This window comes from Bombina bombina, chromosome 5 (assembly GCF_027579735.1).
Source record: "Bombina bombina isolate aBomBom1 chromosome 5, aBomBom1.pri, whole genome shotgun sequence".
Classification (NCBI taxonomy): Eukaryota; Metazoa; Chordata; class Amphibia; order Anura; family Bombinatoridae; genus Bombina; species Bombina bombina.
The window spans coordinates 915,069,332-915,092,696 of record NC_069503.1 but is presented as its reverse complement, the minus strand read 5'-3'; positions in this window follow the sequence as shown (position 1 = coordinate 915,092,696).

The window sequence follows — 23,365 nt, the reverse complement described above, 5'->3', positions numbered from 1 at the left end:
TGCATTCCAATCTGGACTGATTTATAGACAGGAAGATCTTGTTCCTTTGCAAGCTCAGGTCTGGTTAAACTAAATTAATTTCAGCTTGCTTGGCTTGCATATCTTTGCTGCAACACAAGTGGACAGCTCCAGCTACTGGCTATTTTAATCAATGCACTGCTTCTCAATGCTTTTTAAAAGCAGTTGCATGACTGAAAAAAAAGATTGTTATTCTGAAACAATGCAAATTGAAACGTGGGCCACCTGTATATATATATATATATATATATATATATATATATATATATATATATATATATATATATATATATATATATATACAGTATATATATATATATATATATATATATATATATATATATAAAATTAAATTTTTATTTATAATAAAAAGTCCATTGTTCTGTATGTAAAGAACAATGGAATGTAATATATTCATAAATCATGTTGGGTTTAGTGCACTTGTATAAACAAGATTGGGTTAGTGCGCAAGTATTGTTGTAATTTTTTTTTAGCTTACGCTCTTCATTGAAGTCTATAGATGAATATATTAATGCGTGGTCGCGATATTCAGTTCAACTTTTGCTCACATAATGGTTTTTACTCATGTGCTAACTTTTTACATTTTCAACTTCTAATATGAGCGCAACCCAACCTAAGCAAAAAGCCTCCGTCTAACAAAGTTAACATGCAAGCGGGAGCTTTAACTAGCGCTCCCCTCATAATCTAGGCCCAGAATGTATAAATACCATGTTGATAACCTTGTATGCTATACAGAACTTTTCATATGATGGCTACTCTGGCCTAGACTGGAGAATGTTATGTGACAAAAGCTTCTGCAGTGACATTGTTTAAGATTTTTCTTGCAGACCATACATCACCACAGTATGATCTATGATTTGTAAATACATATAATATATTGAAAAAAATAAGTTGCTGTCAATATTAAATTTATGTAGAAATGCATATTCTCCAGCACCTGTGCATCAAACGGTTTGTTCTATTTTTGTCTTGAGTAGATTTAAATAAAATATACATCTTTTATTACCTTGGAGTGCTGCCATCTGATTTCCTATATCACATTATATTAAATTTATGCTCATTGGTGGATTCAAAATGTATTACAACAATGCCATTATACTTGTAATGGAAAGAGAGGTTAAGACCGTATCCTGCGTCATTACATTTACTAAATTGTGTTACTGAGGTTATAATAAATACTTTTGTTGAAAATTCTTGCTATCTTTACCAGTATTGACTACAATGGCAGACGCTAGAGCAAACTATCTCTGTTTTAGTAGCGTGGAAAATAATGTAACATTTAGCATCAATCCAGACCAATAATGCCGCCATTATATTTAGAAGATGTGAAAAGAATATGCAAATAGATTTATAATAACTGTATGAGCTTGATATTTTGAGAAATTGTACATGCTCACTTTTCAATAATCACACATACTAGACATGTGCATAAGCGAAAAATGAGTTTTATTTGAAAGTATTGTTTCGTCCATGCAGGCATTTGGTTTTGATGAATATTGGATTTTGATTAGTTACCGTTATTTCTAATGGGAAAAGCTACTAATATTATTAATATTAACAAAAATGTTATATTAAAGTATTAGAACAATTAAAAGAACCTATCTTTCAATGTTAAAAGGATAAAAAAAACTATTGTTTGTCTAAAATCCAGCATTTGGTGCCTGACTGCCTGTCCCTAACATCAGTTATTAGTAATACTATAGCAGGATTGGACAGGGGAGGATGGACAAATAAATTGTAAAAAAACCCTCTACATCATTTCAAACAAAAGTTCTTATTAACAAAAACAATATAACTCCTCCCTGATTCCTGCTTCTTTATTTGTCTCCAAACAGCAAGAATGAATGAATGAATCAGTTTTGTCAACCAATCATTCATTTTTGTCCATTTAATCAAATAATGTATTCGGCTGTAAGTATTTCAAATGAATCAACAAATTAAATAATCAGCAAAATCAGTCAGAATGCACATTTCTAATGCATACTGAAAAACATACGGCTAGATTACGAGTTTTGCGTTATGAGTGAAAAAACAGCCTTATGGTTCTTTTTCCCTACCGCTAGTATTACGAGTTTTGCAAGTATAGGTGTACCACACACTTTTTTGGCCGTAACGCAACGTAACTACCGCAGCTTTCAAAAAGTCATTTTTCAATGGGACTTCCATCGCGCCGGTATTATATGTTTGCCTGTCTGGCCAAAAAGTGAGGCGTACAGCCTATACCGTCAAGATCCGTACTGTAAACTGAAAGACAGTAGTTATGGCTTTTATGTTACAAAGCCGTAACATAAAACTCATAACTAAAGTGCTAAAAAATACACTAACACCCATAAACTACCTATTAACCCCTAAACCGAGGCCCACCCGCTTTGCAAACACTAAAATAAAATTGTTAACCCCTAATCTGCTGCTCCGCACATCGCCGCCACTATAATTAAACATATTAACCCCTAAACCGCCGTACTCCCGCATCGCAAACACTAGTTAAATATTATTAACCCCTAATCTACTGTCCCTAACATCGCCACAACCTACATTACTGTTATTAACCCCTAATCTGCTGTCCCTAACATCGCCGCAACCTACATTACTGTTATTAAACCCTAATCTGCCGCCCCTGACATCGCCGACACCTGCCTACATTTATTAACCCCTAATATGCCACCCCTAATGTCATCGCTACCTACCTACACTTATTAACCCCTAATCTTCCGCCCCCAACGTTGCCGCCACTATACTACAGTTATTAACACCTAACCCTAAGTCTAACCCTAACCCTAACCCCCACTAACTTTAATATAATTAAAATAAATCTAAATAAAAATTACAATTGATACCTAAATAATTCCTATTTAAAACTAAATACTTACCTATAAAATAAACCATAAGCTAGCTACAATATAACTAATAGTTACATTGTATCTATCTTAGGTTTTATTTTTATTTCACAGGTAAGTTTGTATTTATTTTAACTAGGTAGACTAGTTACTAAATAGTTATTAACTATTTACTAGCTACCTAGCTAAAATAAATACAAATTTACCTGTAATTTACCTGTAAAATAAAACCTAACCTGAGTTACACTAACACCTAACCTTACACTACAATTAAATCAATTACATTAATTAAATACAATTAACTAAATTAAAAAAAAATACTAAATTACACAAAATAAAAAAGAAATTATCAAATATTTAAACTGATTACACCTAATCTAATTGCCCTATCAAAATAAAAAAAGCCCCCCCCAAAATAAAAAACCCTAGTCTAAACTAAACTGCCAATGGCCCTTAAAAGGTCCTTTTTGTGGGGCATTGCCCCAAAGAAATCAGCTCTTTTACCTGTAAAAAAAAAATACAAACAACCCCCCAACAGTAAAACCCAACAGTAAAACCCACCACCCACACAACCAAACCCCCCAAATTAAAGCCTATCTAAAAAACCTAAACTCCCTATTGCCATGAAAAGGGCATTTGGATGGGCATTGCCCTTAAAAGGACATTTAGCTCTTTTTCAGCCCAAACCCTAAGCTAAATATAAAACCTTCCCAATAAACCCTTAAAAAAAACTAACACTAACCCCCGAAGATCCACTTACAGTTTTTGAAGACCGAACATCCATCCTCAACGAAGCCAGGAGAAGTCTTCATCCAAGCGGCAAGAAGTCCTCAACAAAGCCGGGAGTAGTCTTTATCCAGATGGCAAGAAGTGGTCCTCCAGGTGGGCAGAAGTCTTCATCCAAACAGCATCTTCTATCTTCATCCTGCCGATGCGGAGCGGCTCCATCTTCAAGACAGCCGGCGCGGAGCATCCTCTTCAATCGACGGCTCTTCCAGAATGAAGGTTCCTTTAAGTGACGTCATTAAAGATGGCGTCTCTTGAATTCCAATTGGCTGATAGAATTCTAAAGGTGAGTTTCAATCCTATTGGCTGATCCAATCAGCCAATAGGATTGAGCTTGCATTCTATTGGCTTCATTGAGGACTTCTTGCTGCTTGGATGAAGACTTCTCCTGGCTTTGTTGAGGATGGATGTCTGTTCTTCAAAAACGGTAAGTGGATTTTCGGGGGTTAGTGTTAGGATTTTTAAGGGTTTATTGGGTGGGTTTTATTTTTAGCTTAGGGTTTGGTCTGAAAAAGAGCTAAATGCCCTTTTAAGGGCAATACCAATCCAAATGCCCTTTTCAGGGCAATGGGGAGCTTAGTTTTTTTAGATAGGATTTTATTTGGGGGGATTGGTTGTGTGGGTGGTGGGTTTTACTGTTGGGGGTTGTTTGTATTATTTTTTTTTACAGGTAAAAGAGCTGATTTCTTTGGGGCAATGTCCCACAAAAGGCCCTTTTAAGGGCCATTGGCAGTTTAGTTTAGGCTAGGGTTTTTTTATTTTGGGGGGCTTTTTTATTTTGATAGGGCTATTAGATTAGGTGTAATTAGTTTAAATATTTGATCATTTCTTTTTTATTTTGTGTAATTTAGTTAGGGGTTAATAAATGTAGGCAGGCGTCTGCGATTTTGGGGACGGCAGATTGGGGGTTAATAAGTGTAATGTAGGTGTTGGCGATGTTGGGGGTGGAGATTAGGGGTGTTTAGACTCGGGGTTTAAGTTATGGTGTTAGGTGTAAACATAACTTTTCTTTCCCCATAGGAATCAATGGGGCTGCGTTACGGAGCTTTATGCTCCTTTATTGCAGGTGTTAGGCTTTTTTTTAGCTGGCTCTCCCCATTGATGTCTATGGGGAAATCGTGCACAAGCATGTAAAACCAGCTCAAAGCAGCGCTGGTATTTGAATGCGGTATGGAGCTCAATTTTTCTCAACGCTGCAATATTGCCTGCTAACGCCGGATTTATGAAAACCTGTAATAGCAGCGCTATAGGGAGGTGAGCGATGAAAATAACTCGTAATCTAGCCGATAGTAATGCCTGACCTTTATAAAGTAGTTTAGAGAAATTAGAGATTATTAAGGTATAATATTTAAGAATACAATTCAAACTGTAATATAATTGTTGGAATGAACATGATTATATTAAGGACAGATCATGTCAAATTCATGTAACTGTAGTCTATGAGAAAGTTAGTAAAAGTATAGATCAGGGTATTTCAGTATATGCAATATATTTAGATTTTGCTAAAGCATTTGATTCAGACCCCCATAGAATATTATTGTACAAAATGGAGGAAACACTTGTACTTGATTGAAAACTCGTTGAAAGTGAAGGTCCATTTTGATGAATTAGTGCCCGGTTTTAATAAACCTATTAAAAAAAGGGCACTTTAATTAATCAAAATTGACATTTCACTGTTAACTTCAAAAACTTACCTTTTAATCCTTGCAGCAGCTCCAGCGATTCCCCCGGCTGTCGGAAGCCTCTGCAGACGTCAGAAATGACGAATCAGGCTTCCTCCAATCACAGCTTCCCCCCTGGGGGAATCTTGGCCTGATACAACGCTGTGATTGGAGGAAGCCAGATTTGTCATTTTGGACCCGAGAAGACGGCTTGTGGCGGGCGGGGGAAGTGCTGGAGCGGCTGCCAGGATTAAAGGTAACAGCCAGATTATGAGTTTTGCGTTATGAGCTGTGCGGTGCTAACGTGCAGTTTTTTCTCACCGTTCACTTACCTGTATTATGGGTTTTTACAAACCCGGCGTTAAAAGGCAAGAAGTGAGCGTAGAGCAAAATTGAGCTCCATACCGCACTCCAATACCAGCGCTGCTTAAGACAGTGGGGAGCTGGTCGTACATGTTCATGCACGATTTCCCCATAGACATCAATGGGGAGAGCCGGCTGAGAAAAAGTCTAACACCTGCAATAAAGCAGTGTAAAACTCAGTAAAGCAGCCCCATTGATTCCTATGGGGAAACTAAAGTTATGTTTACACCTAATACCCTAACATGAACCCCGAGTCTAAACACCCCTAATCTTACACTTATTAACCCCTAATCTGCTGCCTCCGACATAGCCGACACCTACATTATACTTATTAACCCCTAATCTGCCGCTTCAGGCATCGCCGCCACCTACATTATATTTATTAACCCCTAATCTGCTGCCCCCAACATCGCCGACACCTACATTATATTTATTGACCCCTAATCTGCCGCCCCCAATGTCGCCGCAACCTACCTACACTTATTAACCCGTAATCTGCCACCCCCAATGTCTCCGCAACCTACCTACACTTATTAACCCCTAATCTGCCGCCCCCAATGTCGCTGCCACTATTCTAAATTTATTTACCCCTAAACCTAAGTCTAACCCCAACACCCCCTAACTTAAATATAATTTAAATAAATCTAAATAAAATTACTATCATTACCTAAATTATTCCTATTTAAAACTAAATACTTACCTATAAAATAAACCCTAAGCTAGCTACAATATAACTAATAGTTACATTATAGCTAGTTTAGGGTTTATTTTTATTTTACAGGCAAGTTTGTATTTATTTTAACTAAGTAGAATAGTTACTAAATAGTTATTATTTAATAACTGCATAGCTAAAGTAAATACAAATTTACCTGTAAAATAAAACCTAACCTAAGTTACACTAACACCTAACACTACACTACAATTAAATAAATTCCCTACATTAAATACAATTATTATTATTATTATTCTTTATTTATAAAGCGCCAACAGATTCCGCAGCGCTGTCCATGGGTACAAAGATAAAAGTACAGTACAATACAATATAGAAGACACCAAAGTTTAACAAAACAAATACAGGGGGAATTGAGGGCCCTGTTCCTCTGGGAACTTACAATCTAGATGGTAGGAGGGTGAGAAACAGGAGGTGGGGACTGCAAAGGTGAGAATGATGTTAGTGGGGAGTTAATTGGGGCAGCAGTTAGGCAGGTAGAATTCATTTTTTACTGATTTAAAGATAGGCTTCCATTAACAGAAAGGTCTTTAGGGAGCATTTAAAGGAGGAAAGGTTAGGGGAAAGTCTAACAGCTCTGGGAAGTGCATTCCAGATGGTTGGTGCTGCACGAGAGAAGTCCTGTAGCCTGGCATGGGAGGAGGTGATGGTAGAAGATGCAAGGAGCAGGTCATTGTTGGATCTTAGGGGGCGGGCTGGAGTATATTTCTTGATGAGTGAGTACAGGTAGGGGGGGGCTACGTTGGTAAGGGCTTTGTAGGTCAGGATGAGAATTTTGAATTTAATTCTGCTGTGGATGGGTAGCCAGTGAAGGGACTCGCAGAGAGGTGCAGCAGATACAGAGCATCGGGAGAGGTGGATTAGCCTAGCAGAGGCATTTAGGTTGGATTGAAGAGGGGAGAGGCGGGAGAGAGGGAGGCCAGTTAGTAGGTTATTACAGTAGTCAAGTCGGGAGATTACCAGGGAGTGGATTAGCTGTTTAGTAGTTTCAGCACTCAGAAATGGACGGATTTTGGAGATATTGCGTAGATGGTTGCGACAAGAGGAAGAGAGAAATTGGATGTGGGGAATGAAGGACAGATTGGAGTCAAGTGTAACTCCTAGGACATGGACTTGGGGTGATGGGGAGATAGTGGTATCACCAACAGTGATTGAAAAGTTAGGAACCGGGGTAGAATTAGAGGGGGGGGATTAGAAGGAGCTCAGTCTTGGACATATTGATTTTCAGGTGGTGAGAGGCCATCCAAGAAGAAATGCCAGATAAGCAGACACTGATGTGAGCAAATGACAGAAGGAGAGAGTGAAGGGGCGGATAGGTAGATCTGGGCATCATCAGCATAGAGTTGGTAGTTGAAGCCATAGCTACTGATAAGTTTTCCCAGTGAGGATGTATAAATAGAGAAGAGTAGGGGACCCAGAACAGAGCCTTGAGGTACTCCAACAGACAGAGGCAATGGAGAGGAGTCGCCACCAGCAAAGGAGACAGAAAAGGACCTATTAGAGAGATAACAGTGGATCCAGGAAAGGGCAGTGTCAGAGAGCCCAAAGGAGCTGAGAGTCTGTAGGAGAAGGGGATGGTCAACTGTGTCAAAGACAGCAGACAGATCAAGTAAGATAAGTATTGAGTAGTGGCCATTTTTTTTAGCAGAAAGAAGATCATTAGTAACTTTGGTGAGGGCAGTCTCAGTTGAGTGTTGGGAATGGAAGCCAGATTGTAAGGGGTCAAGCAGTGAGTTGGAGGACAAGAAGTGGGTTAAGCGATCGAAGACTAGTTTTTCCAGGACTTTTGAAGCTAACAGAAGCAGTGATATGGGGCGGCAGTTTGCAGGAGAATTGGGGTCAAGGGAGGGTTTTTTGAGGATGGGTGTGACCTTTGCATGTTTGAAGGAAGATGGGAATGAACCGATAGTAAGGGATAGGTTAAATATGTGAGTAAGAGCTGGAGTGAGGGTAGAAGACAGAGACGGTATTAGATGTGAAGGGATAGGGTCAAGTGGGCAGGTAGTGAGATGTGAGGAAGACAATAGGGAACTCACTTCATTCTCAGAGGTAGGGGGGAAGGTGCTGAGAGTGGTGGAGGGGGTTGCCGGGGGCGGAGATGGAAGGTTGCAGACTTGTGTTGGGATATTACTTCGGATGGTAATTGTTTTGTTGAAAAAGTAGTCTGCCAGGTCTTGAGCACTAAAGGCAGATGAAGGGGGTGGTGAAGGTGGGTAAAGGAGAGAGTTGAAAATGGAGAAGAGACGTTTAGGGTTTGTGGAGTGAGTAGATATAAGAGAAGAGAAGTAGGTTTGCTTGGCTAAGTGAAGGGCAGAGGAGTAAGAATAAAGAATGAACTTATAGTGAAGGAAATCTGATTCAGAGCGGGATTTCCTCCAGGCACGTTCAGCAGCACGGGAGCATTTTTGCAGGTAGCGTGTTTGGTTAGAGTGCCAGGGTTGGAGCTGACGATGTGGGGTTTTGCGTATTTGGGGAGGAGCGAAAGTGTCCAGTGCTGAGGAGAGAGTATTGTTATAGTGGGTTGTAGCAAGGTCAGGGCAGGATACTGTGGAAGTGTGGGGAGGTGTTTTTGAATAAGGTTGGAGAGTTGTAGAGGATCCACAATGTGCAGATTTCTACAGGTGCGGGGGTGAGGGGGAGAAGTAGGTTTAGCCTGTATATTAAGCTTAAAGGTGAGCAGATGGTGGTCTGAGATGTGAAATGGGAGACAGGTGGCGTCAGAGGGAGAGCAGAGGTAGGAGAATACTAGATCAATAGAGTGTCCGTTGCGGTGAGTAGGGAATATGGTGGATTGTGAGAGACCAAAGGAGTTTGTGAGTGAGAGACGTTTAGAGGCAGCAGGGGCAGATGGGTTATCAATGGGGATGTTGAAGTCCCCCAGGATTAAAGCAGGTGTATTTGTAGAGAGAAAGTGAGAAAGCCAGGCAGCAAAGTTATCAAGGAATTGGGAGGTTGGTCCAGGGGGGCGATAGATAACTGCCACCCTGAGGGAGAGGGGGGAGAATAGTCGGATGCAGTGAACTTCAAAGGAGGAAAAGGAGAGAGATGGATGAGGCTGCAGGTGCTGAAAGGAGCAGGAGGGGGAGAGTAACGGCTAGATTTAGAGTTTTGTCGGTAAGAACCCGCGTAGCTAACGCCGGCTTTTTTCTGGCCGCACCATAAAAATAACTCTGGTATTGAGAGTCCACATAAAGGCTTCGTTAGGCTCCAAAAAAGGAGCGTAGAGCATATTTAATGCAGCTTCAACTCTCGATACCAGAGTTGCTTACGGACGCGGCCAGCCTCAAAAACGTGCTCGTGCACGATTCCCCCATAGGAAACAATGGGGCTGTTTGAGCTGAAAAAAAAACCTAACACCTGCAAAAAAGCCGCGTTCAGCTCCTAACGCAGCCCCATTGTTTGCTATGCGTAAACACTTCCTACGTCTGCACCTAACACCCTAACATGTACCCCGAGTCTAAACACCCCTAACCTTACACTTATTAACCCCTAATCTGCCGTCCCTGCTATCGCTGACCCCTGCATATTATTTTTAACCCCTAATCTGCCGCTCCGTAAACCGCAGCTACTTACATTATCCTTATGTACCCCTAATCTGCTGCCCCTAACACCGCCGACCCCTATATTATATTTATTAACCCCTAATCTGCCTCCCACAACGTCGCCTCCACCTGCCTACACTTATTAACCCCTAATCTGCCGAGCGGACTGCACCGCTACTATAATAAAGTTATTAACCCCTAATCCGCCTCACTAACCCTATAATAAATAGTATTAACCCCTAATCTGCCCTCCCTAACATAGCTCACCGCTATTCTAATAAATGTATTAACCCCTAAAGCTAAGTCTAACCCTAACACTAACACCCCCCTAATTTAAATATAATTTTAATCTAACAAAATTAATTAACTCTTATTAAATAAATTATTCCTATTTAAAGCTAAATACTTACCTGTAAAAAAAATCCTAATATAGCTAAAATATAAATTATAATTACATTGTAGCTATTTTAGGATTAATATTTATTTTACAGGTAACTTTGTATTTATTTTAACCCGGTACAATAGCTATTAAATAGTTAAGAACTATTTAATAGTTACCTAGTTAAAATAATTACAACATTACCTGTAAAATAAATCCTAACCTAAGTTACAATTAAACCTAACACTATGCTATCATTAAATTAATTAAATAAAATACCTACAATTACCTACAATTAAACCTAACACTACACTATCAATAAATTAATTAAATACAATATCTACAAATAACTACAATGAAATAAACTAACTAAAGTACAAAAAATAAAAAAGAACTAAGTTACAAAAAATAAAAAAATATCTACAAACATAAGAAAAATATTACAACAACTTTAAACTAATTACACCTACTCTAAGCCCCCTAATAAAATAACAAAGACCACCAAAATAACAAAATGCCCTACCCTATTCTAAATTACTAAAGTTCAAAGCTCTTTTACCTTACCAGCCCTGAACAGGGCCCTTTGCGGAGCATGCCCCAAGAAGTTCAGCTCTTTTGCCTGTAAAAAAAACATACAATACCCCCCCAACATTACAACCCACCACCCACATACCCCTAATCTAACCCAAACCCCCATTAAATAAACCTAACACTAAGCCCCTGAAGATCTTCCTACCTTATCTTCACCATACCAGGTTCACCGATCCGTCCTGAAGAGCTCCTACGATGTCCTGATCCAAGCCCAAGCGGGGGGCTGAAGAGGTCCATGATCCGGCTGAAGTCTTCATCCAAGCGGGAGCTGAAGAGGTCCATGATCCGGATGAAGTCTTCATCCAAGCGGAGGCTGAAGAGGTCCATGATCCGGATGAAGTCTTCTATCAACGGCATCTTCAATCTTCTTTCTTTGGGAGCCATCATCTTCCATCCGATGCAGAACATCCTCTTCTCCCAACGTCTACTAGCCGAATGAAGGTTCCTTTAAGGGACGTCATCCAAGATGGCGTCCCTCGAATTCCGATTGGCTGATAGGATTCTATCAGCCAATCGGAATTAAGGTAGGAAAATTCTGATTGGCTGATGGAATCAGCCAATCAGAATTAAGTTCAATCCGATTGGCTGATCCAATCAGCCAATCAGATTGAGCTTGCATTCTATTGGCTGTTCCGATAAGCCAATAGAATGCGAGCTCAATCTGATTGGCTGATCGGATCAGCCAATCGGATTGAACTTGATTCTGATTGGCTGATTCCATCAGCCAATCAGAAAATTCCTACCTTAATTCCGATTGGCTGATAGAATCCTATCAGCCAATCGGAATTCGAGGGACGCCATCTTGGATGACGTCCCTTAAAGGAACCGTTATTAGTCGGGAGACAACGGAAGAAGAGGATGGATCCGCGTCGCCTGCAGAATATTCCTACCTTAATTCCGATTGGCTGATAGAATCCTATCAGCCAATCAGAATTCGAGGGACGCCATCTTGGATGACGTCCCTTAAAGGAACCGTCATTCTTCAGTTGGACGTCGCCGGATGAAGATGGGTCCGCGTCGGAGGTCTTCAGGATGGAGCCGGTCCTCATCGGATGAAGATAGAAGATGCCGCTTGGAAGATGATGGTTGCCGGTCCGGATCTACTCTTCTTCCCGGATAGGATGAAGACTTTGGAGCCTCTTCTGGACCTCTTCAGCCACCGGATGATGGATCGCCAGCCCCCGCTTGGGTTGGATGAAGATTTTGGAGCCAGGACGGATCGGTGATACCTGGTGAGGTGAAGACAAGGTAGGATGATCTTCAGGGGCTTAGTGTTAGGTTTATTTAAGGGGGGTTTGGGTTAGATTAGGGGTATGTGGGTGGTGGGTTGTAATGTTGGGGGGGGGTATTGTATGTTTTTTTTTACAGGAAAAAGAGCTGAACTTCTTGGGGCATGCCCCGCAAAGGGCCCTGTTCAGGGCTGGTAAGGTAAAAGAGCTTTGAACTTTAGTAATTTAGAATAGGGTAGGGCATTTTTTATTTTGGGGGTCTTTGTTATTTTATTAGGGGGCTTAGAGTAGGTGTAATTAGTTTAAAATTGTTGTAATATTTTTCTTATGTTTGTAAATATTTTTTTATTTTTTGTAACTTAGTTCTTTTTTATTTTTTTTACTTTAGTTAGTTTATTTCATTGTAGTTATTTGTACATATTGTATTTAATTAATTTATTGATAGTGTAGTGTTAGGTTTAATTGTAGGTAATTGTAGGTATTTTATTTAATTAATTTAATGATAGTATAGTGTTAGGTTTAATTGTAACTTAGGTTAGGATTTATTTTACAGGTAATTTTGTAATTATTTTAACTAGGTAACTATTAAATAGTTCTTAACTATTTAATAGCTATTGTACCGGGTTAAAATAATTACAAAGTTGCCTGTAAAATAAATATTAATCCTAAAATAGCTACAATGTAATTATAATTTATATTGTAGCTGTATTAGGATTTATTTTACAGGTAAGTATTTAGTTTTAAATAGGAATAATTTATTTAATAAGAGTTAATTAATTTCGTTAGATTAAAATTATATTTAACTTAGGGGGGTGTTAGTGTTAGGGTTAGACTTAGCTTTACGGGTTAATACATTTATTAGAATAGCGGTGAGCTCCGATCGGCAGATTAGGGGCTAATGTTTGAAGTTAGGTGTCGGCGATGTTAGGGAGGGCAGATTAGGGGTTAATACTATTTATTATAGGGTTAGTGATGCGGATTAGGGGTTAATAACTTTATTATAGTAGCGGTGCGGTCCGGTCGGCAGATTAGGGGTTAATAAGTGTAGGCAGGTGGAGGCGACGTTGTGGGGGGCAGATTAGGGGTTAATAAATATAATATAGGGGTCAGCGTTGTTAGGGGCAGCAGATTAGGGGTACATAGCTATAATGTAGGTGGCGGCGCTTTGCGGTCGGCAGATTAAGGGTTAATTATTGTAGGTAGTTGGTGGCAACGTTGTGGGGGGCAGGTTAGGGGTTAATAAATATAATATAGGGGTCGGCGGTGTTAGGGGCAGCAGATTAGGGGTACATAAGTATAACGTAGGTGGCGGTCGGCAGATTAGGGGTTAAAAACATTTAATCGAGTGGCGGCGATGTGGGGGGGCCTTGGTTTAGGGGTACATAGGTAGTTTATGGGTGTTAGTGTACTTTAGAGTACAGTAGTTAAGAGCTTTATGAACCGGCGTTAGCCCAGAAAGCTCTTAACTACTGACTTTTTTCTGCGGCTGGAGTTTTGTCATTAGATTTCTAACGCTCACTTCAGACACGACTCTAAATACCGGAGTTAGAAAGATCCCATTGAAAAGATAGGATACGCAATTGACGTAAGGGGATCTGCGGTATGGAAAAGTCGCGGCTGAAAAGTGAGCGTTAGACCCTTTTTTGAGTGACTCCAAATACCGGAGGTAGCCTAAAACCAGCGTTAGGAGCCTCTAACGCTGGTTTTCACGGCTAACGCCAAACTCCAAATCTAGGCCTATGATTCCAACACCGCCACCATGTCTATCACCTGGCCTAGGTGTGTGGCTAAAGTAGAGACCACCGTCCGTGAGAGCAGCAATGGAAGCAGTGTCAGAAGATGATAACCAGGTTTCAGTAATTGCTAGAAGATTGAAAGCATTAGAAATAAAAAGGTCATGAACAGTTGTGAGTTTGTTACAGACAGAGCGTTCATTTCAAAGAGCACAAGAAAAGAGAGGGGATAAGCGCTGTGTGTTAATAGAGATGAGATTGTTAGGATTGCGTGACCTAGAGTTTTTGCAGTGGGGGACTGAGTGAGAGTTTAAAAGTGTGGTTATTGCTGCAGGGCCAGGGTTAGGAGAGATGTCAACAGCAGCAAGCAGTAGGAGGAGTGTGAGTGACAGAAGGTGAGAGGGGGACTTGTAGGAGCTGGTATGATTAGACACAGGAGAGTTAGATGGGGAAGTATTTCTAAGGAGACAAAGTAGTTCATGAGAGGAGAGCATAGGGGATGAGAGAAGGGAGGGTGAGATAAGGATAGTGTGTGGGTTATTGTTGCTACAGGGAAGTGCAGTAATTTTTAGGAAAAGGGCAGACAGAAATAGCAGAAAATACATGGAAAGCATTGTGCAGGTGTATAGTTACTAAGTTTTACCTGTTAGGGGGACAGCAGTTTCCCCCTCCAGTTTCTAACTCCAGTTCTTAACTCGCCACTTATAGCACAGGCCACTTAGAAGCACAGGGCACACATAGCCAAGGCTCAGATAGCCAAGTGTTCACTTATTTCAGTGAACTGATAACAAATCTAACAAAAAATCATAAATCCAGACAGCAGGAGAGATGCAAACCAGTGTATTTTAGCAAATTAAAGGGATACAGAGGGGCAACCAGGCAGATAAAGGAAGCAGGAGAGATGCATACCAGTGTATTTTAGCAAATTAAAGGGATACAGAGGGGCAACCAGGCAGATAAAGGAAGCAGGAGAGATGCATACCAGTGTATTTTAGCAAATTAAAGGGATACAGAGGGGCAACCAGGCAGATAAAGGAAGCAAGAGAGATGCATACCTGTAGAGAGATGAGATGGAGGGTTAGAACAGTGCTTCATGTTGTTAGTAGAGCATTCTAGGTGGTAGTGTCATGGATACAACTCCAGTTCTTAACTCGCCACTTGTAACACAGGCCACTTAGAAGCACAGGGCACACATAGCCAAGGCTCAGATAGCCAAGTGTTCACTTATTTCAGTGTATTTTAGCAAATTAAAGGGATACAGAGGGGCAACCAGGCAGATAAAGGAAGCAGGAGAGAGGCATCTGTAGAGAGATGAGATGGAGGGTTAGAACAGTGCTTCATGTTGTTAGTAGAGCATTCTAGGTGGTAGTGTCATGGATACAACTCCAGTTCTTAACTCGCCACTTGTAACACAGGCCACTTAGAATCACAGGGCACACATAGCCAAGGCTCAGGTAGCCAAGTGTTCACTTATTTCTAGTAGTCAAATTATAAATTGTAATGATTTGAATCAGGACAGCTGTGCACAGGCAGACTAGTTAGGAGACTGGAGTTATACACACTTGAAATTAGATTGGGGGAAGACAAATGGTTGGGAAGCACACAGATATTGTACAAAGGAACTGATAACAAATCTAACAAAAAATCATAAATCCAGACAGCAGGAGAGATGCATACCAGTGTATTTTAGCAAATTAAAGGGATACAGAGGGGCAACCAGGCAGATAAAGGAAGCAGGAGAGATGCATACCAGTGTATTTTAGCAAATTAAAGGGATACAGAGGGGCAACCAGGCAGATAAAGGAAGCAAGAGAGATGCATACCTGTAGAGAGATGAGATGGAGGGTTAGAACAGTGCTTCATGTTGTTAGTAGAGCATTCTAGGTGGTAGTGTCATGGATACAACTCCAGTTCTTAACTCGCCACTTGTAACACAGGCCACTTAGAAGCACAGGGCACACATAGCCAAGGCTCAGATAGCCAAGTGTTCACTTATTTCAGTGTATTTTAGCAAATTAAAGGGATACAGAGGGGCAACCAGGCAGATAAAGGAAGCAGGAGAGAGGCATCTGTAGAGAGATGAGATGGAGGGTTAGAACAGTGCTTCATGTTGTTAGTAGAGCATTCTAGGTGGTAGTGTCATGGATACAACTCCAGTTCTTAACTCGCCACTTGTAACACAGGCCACTTAGAATCACAGGGCACACATAGCCAAGGCTCAGGTAGCCAAGTGTTCACTTATTTCTAGTAGTCAAATTATAAATTGTAATGATTTGAATCAGGACAGCTGTGCACAGGCAGACTAGTTAGGAGACTGGAGTTATACACACTTGAAATTAGATTGGGGGAAGACAAATGGTTGGGAAGCACACAGATATTGTACAAAGGAACTGATAACAAATCTAACAAAAAATCATAAATCCAGACAGCAGGAGAGATGCATACCAGTGTATTTTAGCAAATTAAAGGGATACAGAGGGGCAACCAGGCAGATAAAGGAAGCAGGAGAGATGCAAACCAGTGTATTTTAGCAAATTAAAGGGATACAGAGGGGCAACCAGGCAGATAAAGGAAGCAGGAGAGATGCATACCAGTGTATTTTAGCAAATTAAAGGGATACAGAGGGGCAACCAGGCAGATAAAGGAAGCAGGAGAGATGCATACCAGTGTATTTTAGCAAATTAAAGGGATACAGAGGGGCAACCAGGCAGATAAAGGAAGCAGGAGAGATGCATACCAGTGTATTTTAGCAAATTAAAGGGATACAGAAGGGCAACCAGGCAGATAAAGGAAGCAGGAGAGATGCATACCAGTGTATTTTAGCAAATTAAAGGGATACAGAGGGGCAACCAGGCAGATAAAGGAAGCAGGAGAGATGCATACCTGTAGAGAGATGAGATGGAGGGTTAGAACAGTGCTTCATGTTGTTAGTAGAGCATTCTAGGTGGTAGTGTCATGGATACAACTCCAGTTCTTAACTCGCCACTTATAACACAGGCCACTTAGAAGCACAGGGCACACATAGCCAAGGCTCAGATAGCCAAGTGTTCACTTATTTCAGTGTATTTTAGCAAATTAAAGGGATACAGAGGGGCAACCAGGCAGATAAAGGAAGCAGGAGAGAGGCATCTGTAGAGAGATGAGATGGAGGGTTAGAACAGTGCTTCATGTTGTTAGTAGAGCATTCTAGGTGGTAGTGTCATGGATACAACTCCAGTTCTTAACTCGCCACTTGTAACACAGGCCACTTAGAAGCACAGGGCACACATAGCCAAGGCTCAGATAGCCAAGTGTTCACTTATTTCTAGTAGTCAGATTATAAATTGTAATGATTTGAATCATGATTTAAATTAAATTAGCTAAATCACAAAAACCCCACTAAATTACAGAAAATAAAAAACAAATTACAAGATATTTAAACTAATTACACCTAATCTAATAGCCCTATCAAAATAAGAAAAAGCCCCCCAAAAATAAAAAAACCCTAGCCTAAGCTATCAATAGCCCTTAAAAGGGCCTTTTGCGGGGCATTGCCCCAAAGAAATCAGCTTTTTTACCTGTAAAAAAAATAAAAACAACCCCCCAACAGTAAAACCCACCACCCACACATCCAACCACCCAAATAAAAGCGTAACTAAAAAAACCTATGCTCCCCATTGCCCTGAAAAGGGCATTTGGATGGGCAATAGAGCATTTAGCTCTATTGCAGGCCCAAAGCCCTAACCTAAAAATAAAACCCACCCAATACACCCTTAACATAATCCTTACACTAATCCCCGAAGATTCACTTACCGGAAAAAGTCTTCATCCAAGCGGCAAGATGTCCTCAATGAAGGTGGCAGAAGTGGTCCTCCAGATAGGCAGAAGTCTTCATCCAGACGGCATTTTCTATCTTCATCCGTCCGGCGCAGAGCGGGTCCATCTACAAGACATTGGATGCAGAGCATCCTCTTCTTCCGACGGACTAACAACGAATGAAGGTACCTTTAAATGACGCCATCCAAGATGGCGTCCCTTAGATTCCGATTGGCTGATAGAATTCTATCAGCCAATCGGAATTAAGGTAGAGAAAATCCTATTGGCTGATTGGATCAGCCAATAGGATTGAACTTCAATCCTATTGACTGATCCAATCAGCCAATAGGATTGAGCTCGCATTCCATTGGCTGATTGGAACATTGGGGGAGGGAGTTTAGGGGTTAATAAATATAATGTAGGTGTCAGCGATGTTGGGGACGACAGATTAGGGGTTAATAAATATAATGTAGGTTGCGGCGATGTCCGGAGCAGAAGATTAGGGGTTAATAAGTATAATGTAGGTGGCGGCGATGTTAGGGGTGTCAGATTAGGTGTTAATAATATTTAACTAGTGTTTGTGAGGCAGGAGTGCGGCGGTTTAGGGGTTAACATGTTTATTTTAGTGGTGGCGATGTCTGGAGCGGCAGATTAGGGGTTAAAACATTTATTATAGTGTGTGCGATGCAGGAGGGCATCGGTTTAGGGGTTAATAGGTAGTTTATGGGTGTTTAGTGCACTTTAGTTATGAGTTTTATGCTACAGCGTTGTAGTGTAAAATTCATAACTACTGACTTTAGAATGCATTACGAATCTTGGAGGTAGAGGCTGTACCGCTCACTTTTTGGCCTCCCAGGACAATTCCGCTGAAAAATTAATCCACTACCCAAATCAAAAGTTTCAATTTTTATAATGAAAAAAACTGAAGTTATAAGCAGAAGAATAAAACTGAAACAGCTGCCTGAAGTACTATTCTACCAAAAACTGCTTCTGAAGAAGAGAAAACATAAAAATGGTAGAATTTAGTAAAAGTATGCAAAGAAGACTAAGTCGTTGCTTTGCAAATCTGAACAACAGAAGCTTCATTCTTAAAAGTCCAGGAAGTAGAAACTGACCTAGTAGAATGAGCCGTAATCCTCTGAGGCGGGGATTAACCCGACTCCAAAAAAGCAAGATGAATCAAAAAGCTTTAACCAAGAAGCCAAAGAAATGGCAGACCTTTCCTAAAACCAGAAAAGATAACAAATAGACTAGAAGTCTTTCTGAAATCTGAATAGCTTCAACATAATTTCAAAACTCTTACCGCATCCAAAAAATGTAAGAATCTCTCCAAAGAATTCTTAGTATTAGGACACAAGGAAGGGACAATAATTCCTCTACTAATGTTGTTAAAATTCACAACTTTAGGTAAAAATTGAAAAGAAGACAGCAAAACCACCTTATCCTGATGAAAAATCAGAAAAATGAGACTCACAAGAAAGAGCAGATAATTCAAAAACTGTTCTAGCTGAAGAGATGTCTAAAGGAACAATACTTTCCATGAAAGTAATTAAAATGTCCAAAGAAAGCATATGCTCAAACGGAAGAGCCTGTAAAGCCCTCAGAACCAAATTAAGACTCCAAGGAGGAGAAATTGGCTTAAATGACAGACTTGATACGAACCAAGCCTGAACAAAACAATGAATAACAGAAAGATTAGCAACTTTTTCTATGAAAACAGGACAGAAAAAGCAGAGATTTGTCCTTGCAAGGAACTTGCAGACAAAAATCCTTATCTAGACCATCCTGAAGAAAACTATAAAATCCTAGGAATTCTAAAAGAATGCCAAGATAATTTATAAAAAGAGCATCAAGAGATGTAAATCTTTCAAACTCAATAATAAATCTCAATAATAAATCTTACTAGACACAGATTTACGAGCCTGCAACATAGTATTAATCACTGAGTCAAAGAACTTCTATGACTAAGTATTAAGCGTTAAATCTCCATACCATCAAATTAATAATTTGAGTTCCTGATGGAAAAAATGAATGTTAAGATATAAGGTATGGCCTTAATGGAAGTGACCAAGATTGGCAACTGGACATCCGAACAAAAACCATATACCAAAACCTGTGTGGCCATACTGGAGCCACCAGCAACACAAAAAATTGCTCCCTGATGATTTTGAAAATCACTCTAAAAAGAAGAACCAGAGGCGAAAAAATATAGGCAGATTGATAACTCCAAGAAAGTGTCAATGCATACACTGCTTCTGCCAGAGGATCCCTGGACCTGAATAGGCCCCTGGGAAGTTCCTTGTTTAGATGAGATGCCATTAGATCTGTTTCTGGAAGCCCACACATCTGAACAATTTGAAAAAAAAAAAAAAAAAAAAACAGAAAATGAAAATAATCTGAATGAAAACAGAAAATGAAGATATGCATCTATTGTATATATTGTGAACAAATAATGCCATTACTGACCAAAAAAGGCAGAATAGACCATATAAACTCCATTCTAAAAGATGGTATACTTATATGACAATTCAAAAAGATGTTCTATCTTTGAAATAATGAATAGTTTTGAATAAAACCCCCAAATCCTGTTCCTAAAAAGGAACTGGTATAAATTCCCCAGAAAACTCCAGGTCTGAGCAGTGCCTTGAGCCCCAACGGGTGACCAGCCGCGCTTCACAAGTACCCAATACATATAGGACTGAAACACACTTCAGAAAAGTGTGAGCCTTACTGGAATAGCTGGAATATGTTAGAGAGTGAAAAAATACTTCTCACAAACGGTTTTTACTCTGAATCCTATTCTAAATCAAAATCTAAGAAGTCTGGACCGAATTGAACCAAACAAATTTATTAAAAAAGTCTTAACCTGCCCCTTACCAGCTAAGCTGGAATAAGAACTGCACCTAAATGCAAATTTGGGGAGCTGACTTTGCTTTTTAAAATGGCTTAAATTGAATGAAGAAAACTTCCAATTATAAACATGTTACTTGGGGAAGAATTTAGAATTCCGTTCCTTAGTAAGAAAAAAAGCTTAATATTTAGCCTTAGAACTCAATCTTGCAGCCCAGAGTAACAGTTGAAGAATTGAATCCAATTGTGAACCAAATAATTGATTACCTTGGAAAAAAAGAAAAATGGAATTTAGAAATTAAATTAGCATTCCAAGATTGAAATCATAAAGTTCTTCTAGCTAAAATAGCTAAAGACATAGATTAAACCTCATTTGCGAAAATATAAAAAAAAATGACGACACAAATGAAATTATTAGGATGTTGATCAACTTAACAATGCTAAACAAATCATAATCCGATACTTGTTGCACTAAAGTATCCAACCAGAAAACTAAAGCAGTTGCAACATCAGCCAAATAGATTACAGGTCTAAGAAAAGTACCTGAAAATAAATAATTTTCCTTAAATAAGATACAAGTTTCCCAAGGAAAAAAAATAAATACTATCTGCTATAGGAATAGTAGTATGTTAGCAAGAGTAGAGATAGTCCCATTAACTTGGAGGATCTTCCTCAAAACTGAAAACTAACTGCCGGCAAAGGATACAATTAAAAACCTTAAAGAAGGAATAAAAGAAATTCCCGGCCTATTCCATTCCCTGTGCTTATTCACAGAAGGTTAATAAGCAGAATTTAAATGTTAGCTAGTCTTAATCAAAAAGAACTAGTTACTTCAATATCCAAAATAATCAACACCTTTTCAACAAAAAACGAATGTACTCTATTTAAAAATAAAAAAGTAGATTTGTTAGTGTCAATATCTGATGAAGAATATTCTGAATGAGAAAATACACCATCAGAGAAGGATAATTCAGTATGTTGTTGGTCATTTGAAACTTCATCAACTAAATGAGCAGTTTAAAAAAGACCTAAAAATTTTATTAGAAGGCGGGATAGCAGACAAAGCCTTTATACTAGAATCAGAAAAATATTCTTATAAATTCCTAAATATATCTTGTACATAAGATGTAAAAAGAATAGCAATAGATAATGCATAAATACTAATGGACTCTGCATGTAAAAGTTTATCATAAAAACTTATTATAAACCATAGCTAAATATAAACATTCATAACATTAAAATAAATTAACTTAGCTTTGGTAGGACTGATATCAGGAATCCCTCAGTATTTTCTGATTCAAGAACAGCTTTTAAAATATCTTGCAATATGTAAAAGAAAAAAACAACATATAAAGCAAAATTATCAAATTCCTTAAATGACAGTTTAAGGAATGGGGAAAAATGCAAAACAAACAAGCCTCTAGCAACCAGAAGCAACAAAAAAGTGAGACTGAAATAATGTGAAAAAAATGGCGCCAAATATGACGCCCACATTTTTTGGCGCCAAGTAAGACGCCCACATTGTTTGGCACCAAGTATAACGCCCATATTTTTTGGCGCCAAAAATGACGCCCACATTTTTTGCCGCAAAAAAATGTCTGTAAGATACATGCGTCAAAAAAAGACTCAACCTTGTGTAAACCTCCGGCGTCAACTATGGCGCCGGAAATGACGAAATTTTGCGCCAAAAAAGTTAGCTCCAAGAATAACGCAATAAATTGAAGCATTTTCTGCCCCCGCGAGCCTAACAGCCCGCAAGGAAAAAAAGTCAATTTGAAAATTTTTTAAGGTAAGAAAAAATATTTATTCATATGCATTTCCCAAAATAATAAACTGACAGTCTGAAAGAAGGAATACGGATTAACCTGAATCATGGCAAATATAAGTTTAAAACATATATTTAGAACTTTACATATAAAGTGTCCGACCATAGCTTTGAGTGTCATAAATAGAAATAAGATTTACTTACCCCAAGACACTCATCTACATATAGTAGATAGCCAAACCAGTACTGAAACGAGAATCAGTAGAGGTAATGGTATATAAGAGTATATCGTCGATCTGAAAAGGGAGGTAGGAGAAGAAATCTCTACGACCGATAACAGAGAACCTATGAAATAGATCCCCTAGAGGAAGACCATTGTATTCAAATAGGCAATACTCTCTTCACATCCCTCTGACATTCACTGCACTCTGAGAGGAAAACCGGGCTTCAGCCTGCTGCGAAGCGCATATCAACGTAGAATCTAGCACAAACTTACTTCACCACCTCCATGGGAGGCAAAGTTTGTAAAACTGAATTGTGGGTGTGGTGAGGGGTGTATTTATAGGCATTTTTAAGGTTTGGGAAACTTTGCCCCTCCTGGTAGGAATGTATATCCCATACGTCACTAGCTTATGGACTCTTGCTAATTACATGAAAGAAAAGGGCTCACAAACTTTACGTAAGTCGGTTTGCGGTAAGGCCAAAAAAGTGTGCGGTGCCCCTAAACCTGCAAGACTTGTAATACCAGCGGTAGTGAAAAAGCAGCGTTAGGACCTAATTTTTTTTCATGATTCAGATAGAGCATGCAATTTTAAGCAACTTTCTAATTTACTCCTATTATCAAATTTTCTTCATTCTCTTGGTATCTTTATTTGAAATGCAAGAATGTAAGTTTAGATGCCAGCCCATTTTTGGTGAACAACCTGGGTTGTTCTTACTGATTGGTGGATAAATTCATCCACTAATGAACAAGTGCTTAACAGGCTTCTGAGCCAAACAAATAGCTTAGATGCCTTCTTTTTCAAATAAAGATAGAAAGAGAATGAAGAAAAATTGATAATAGGA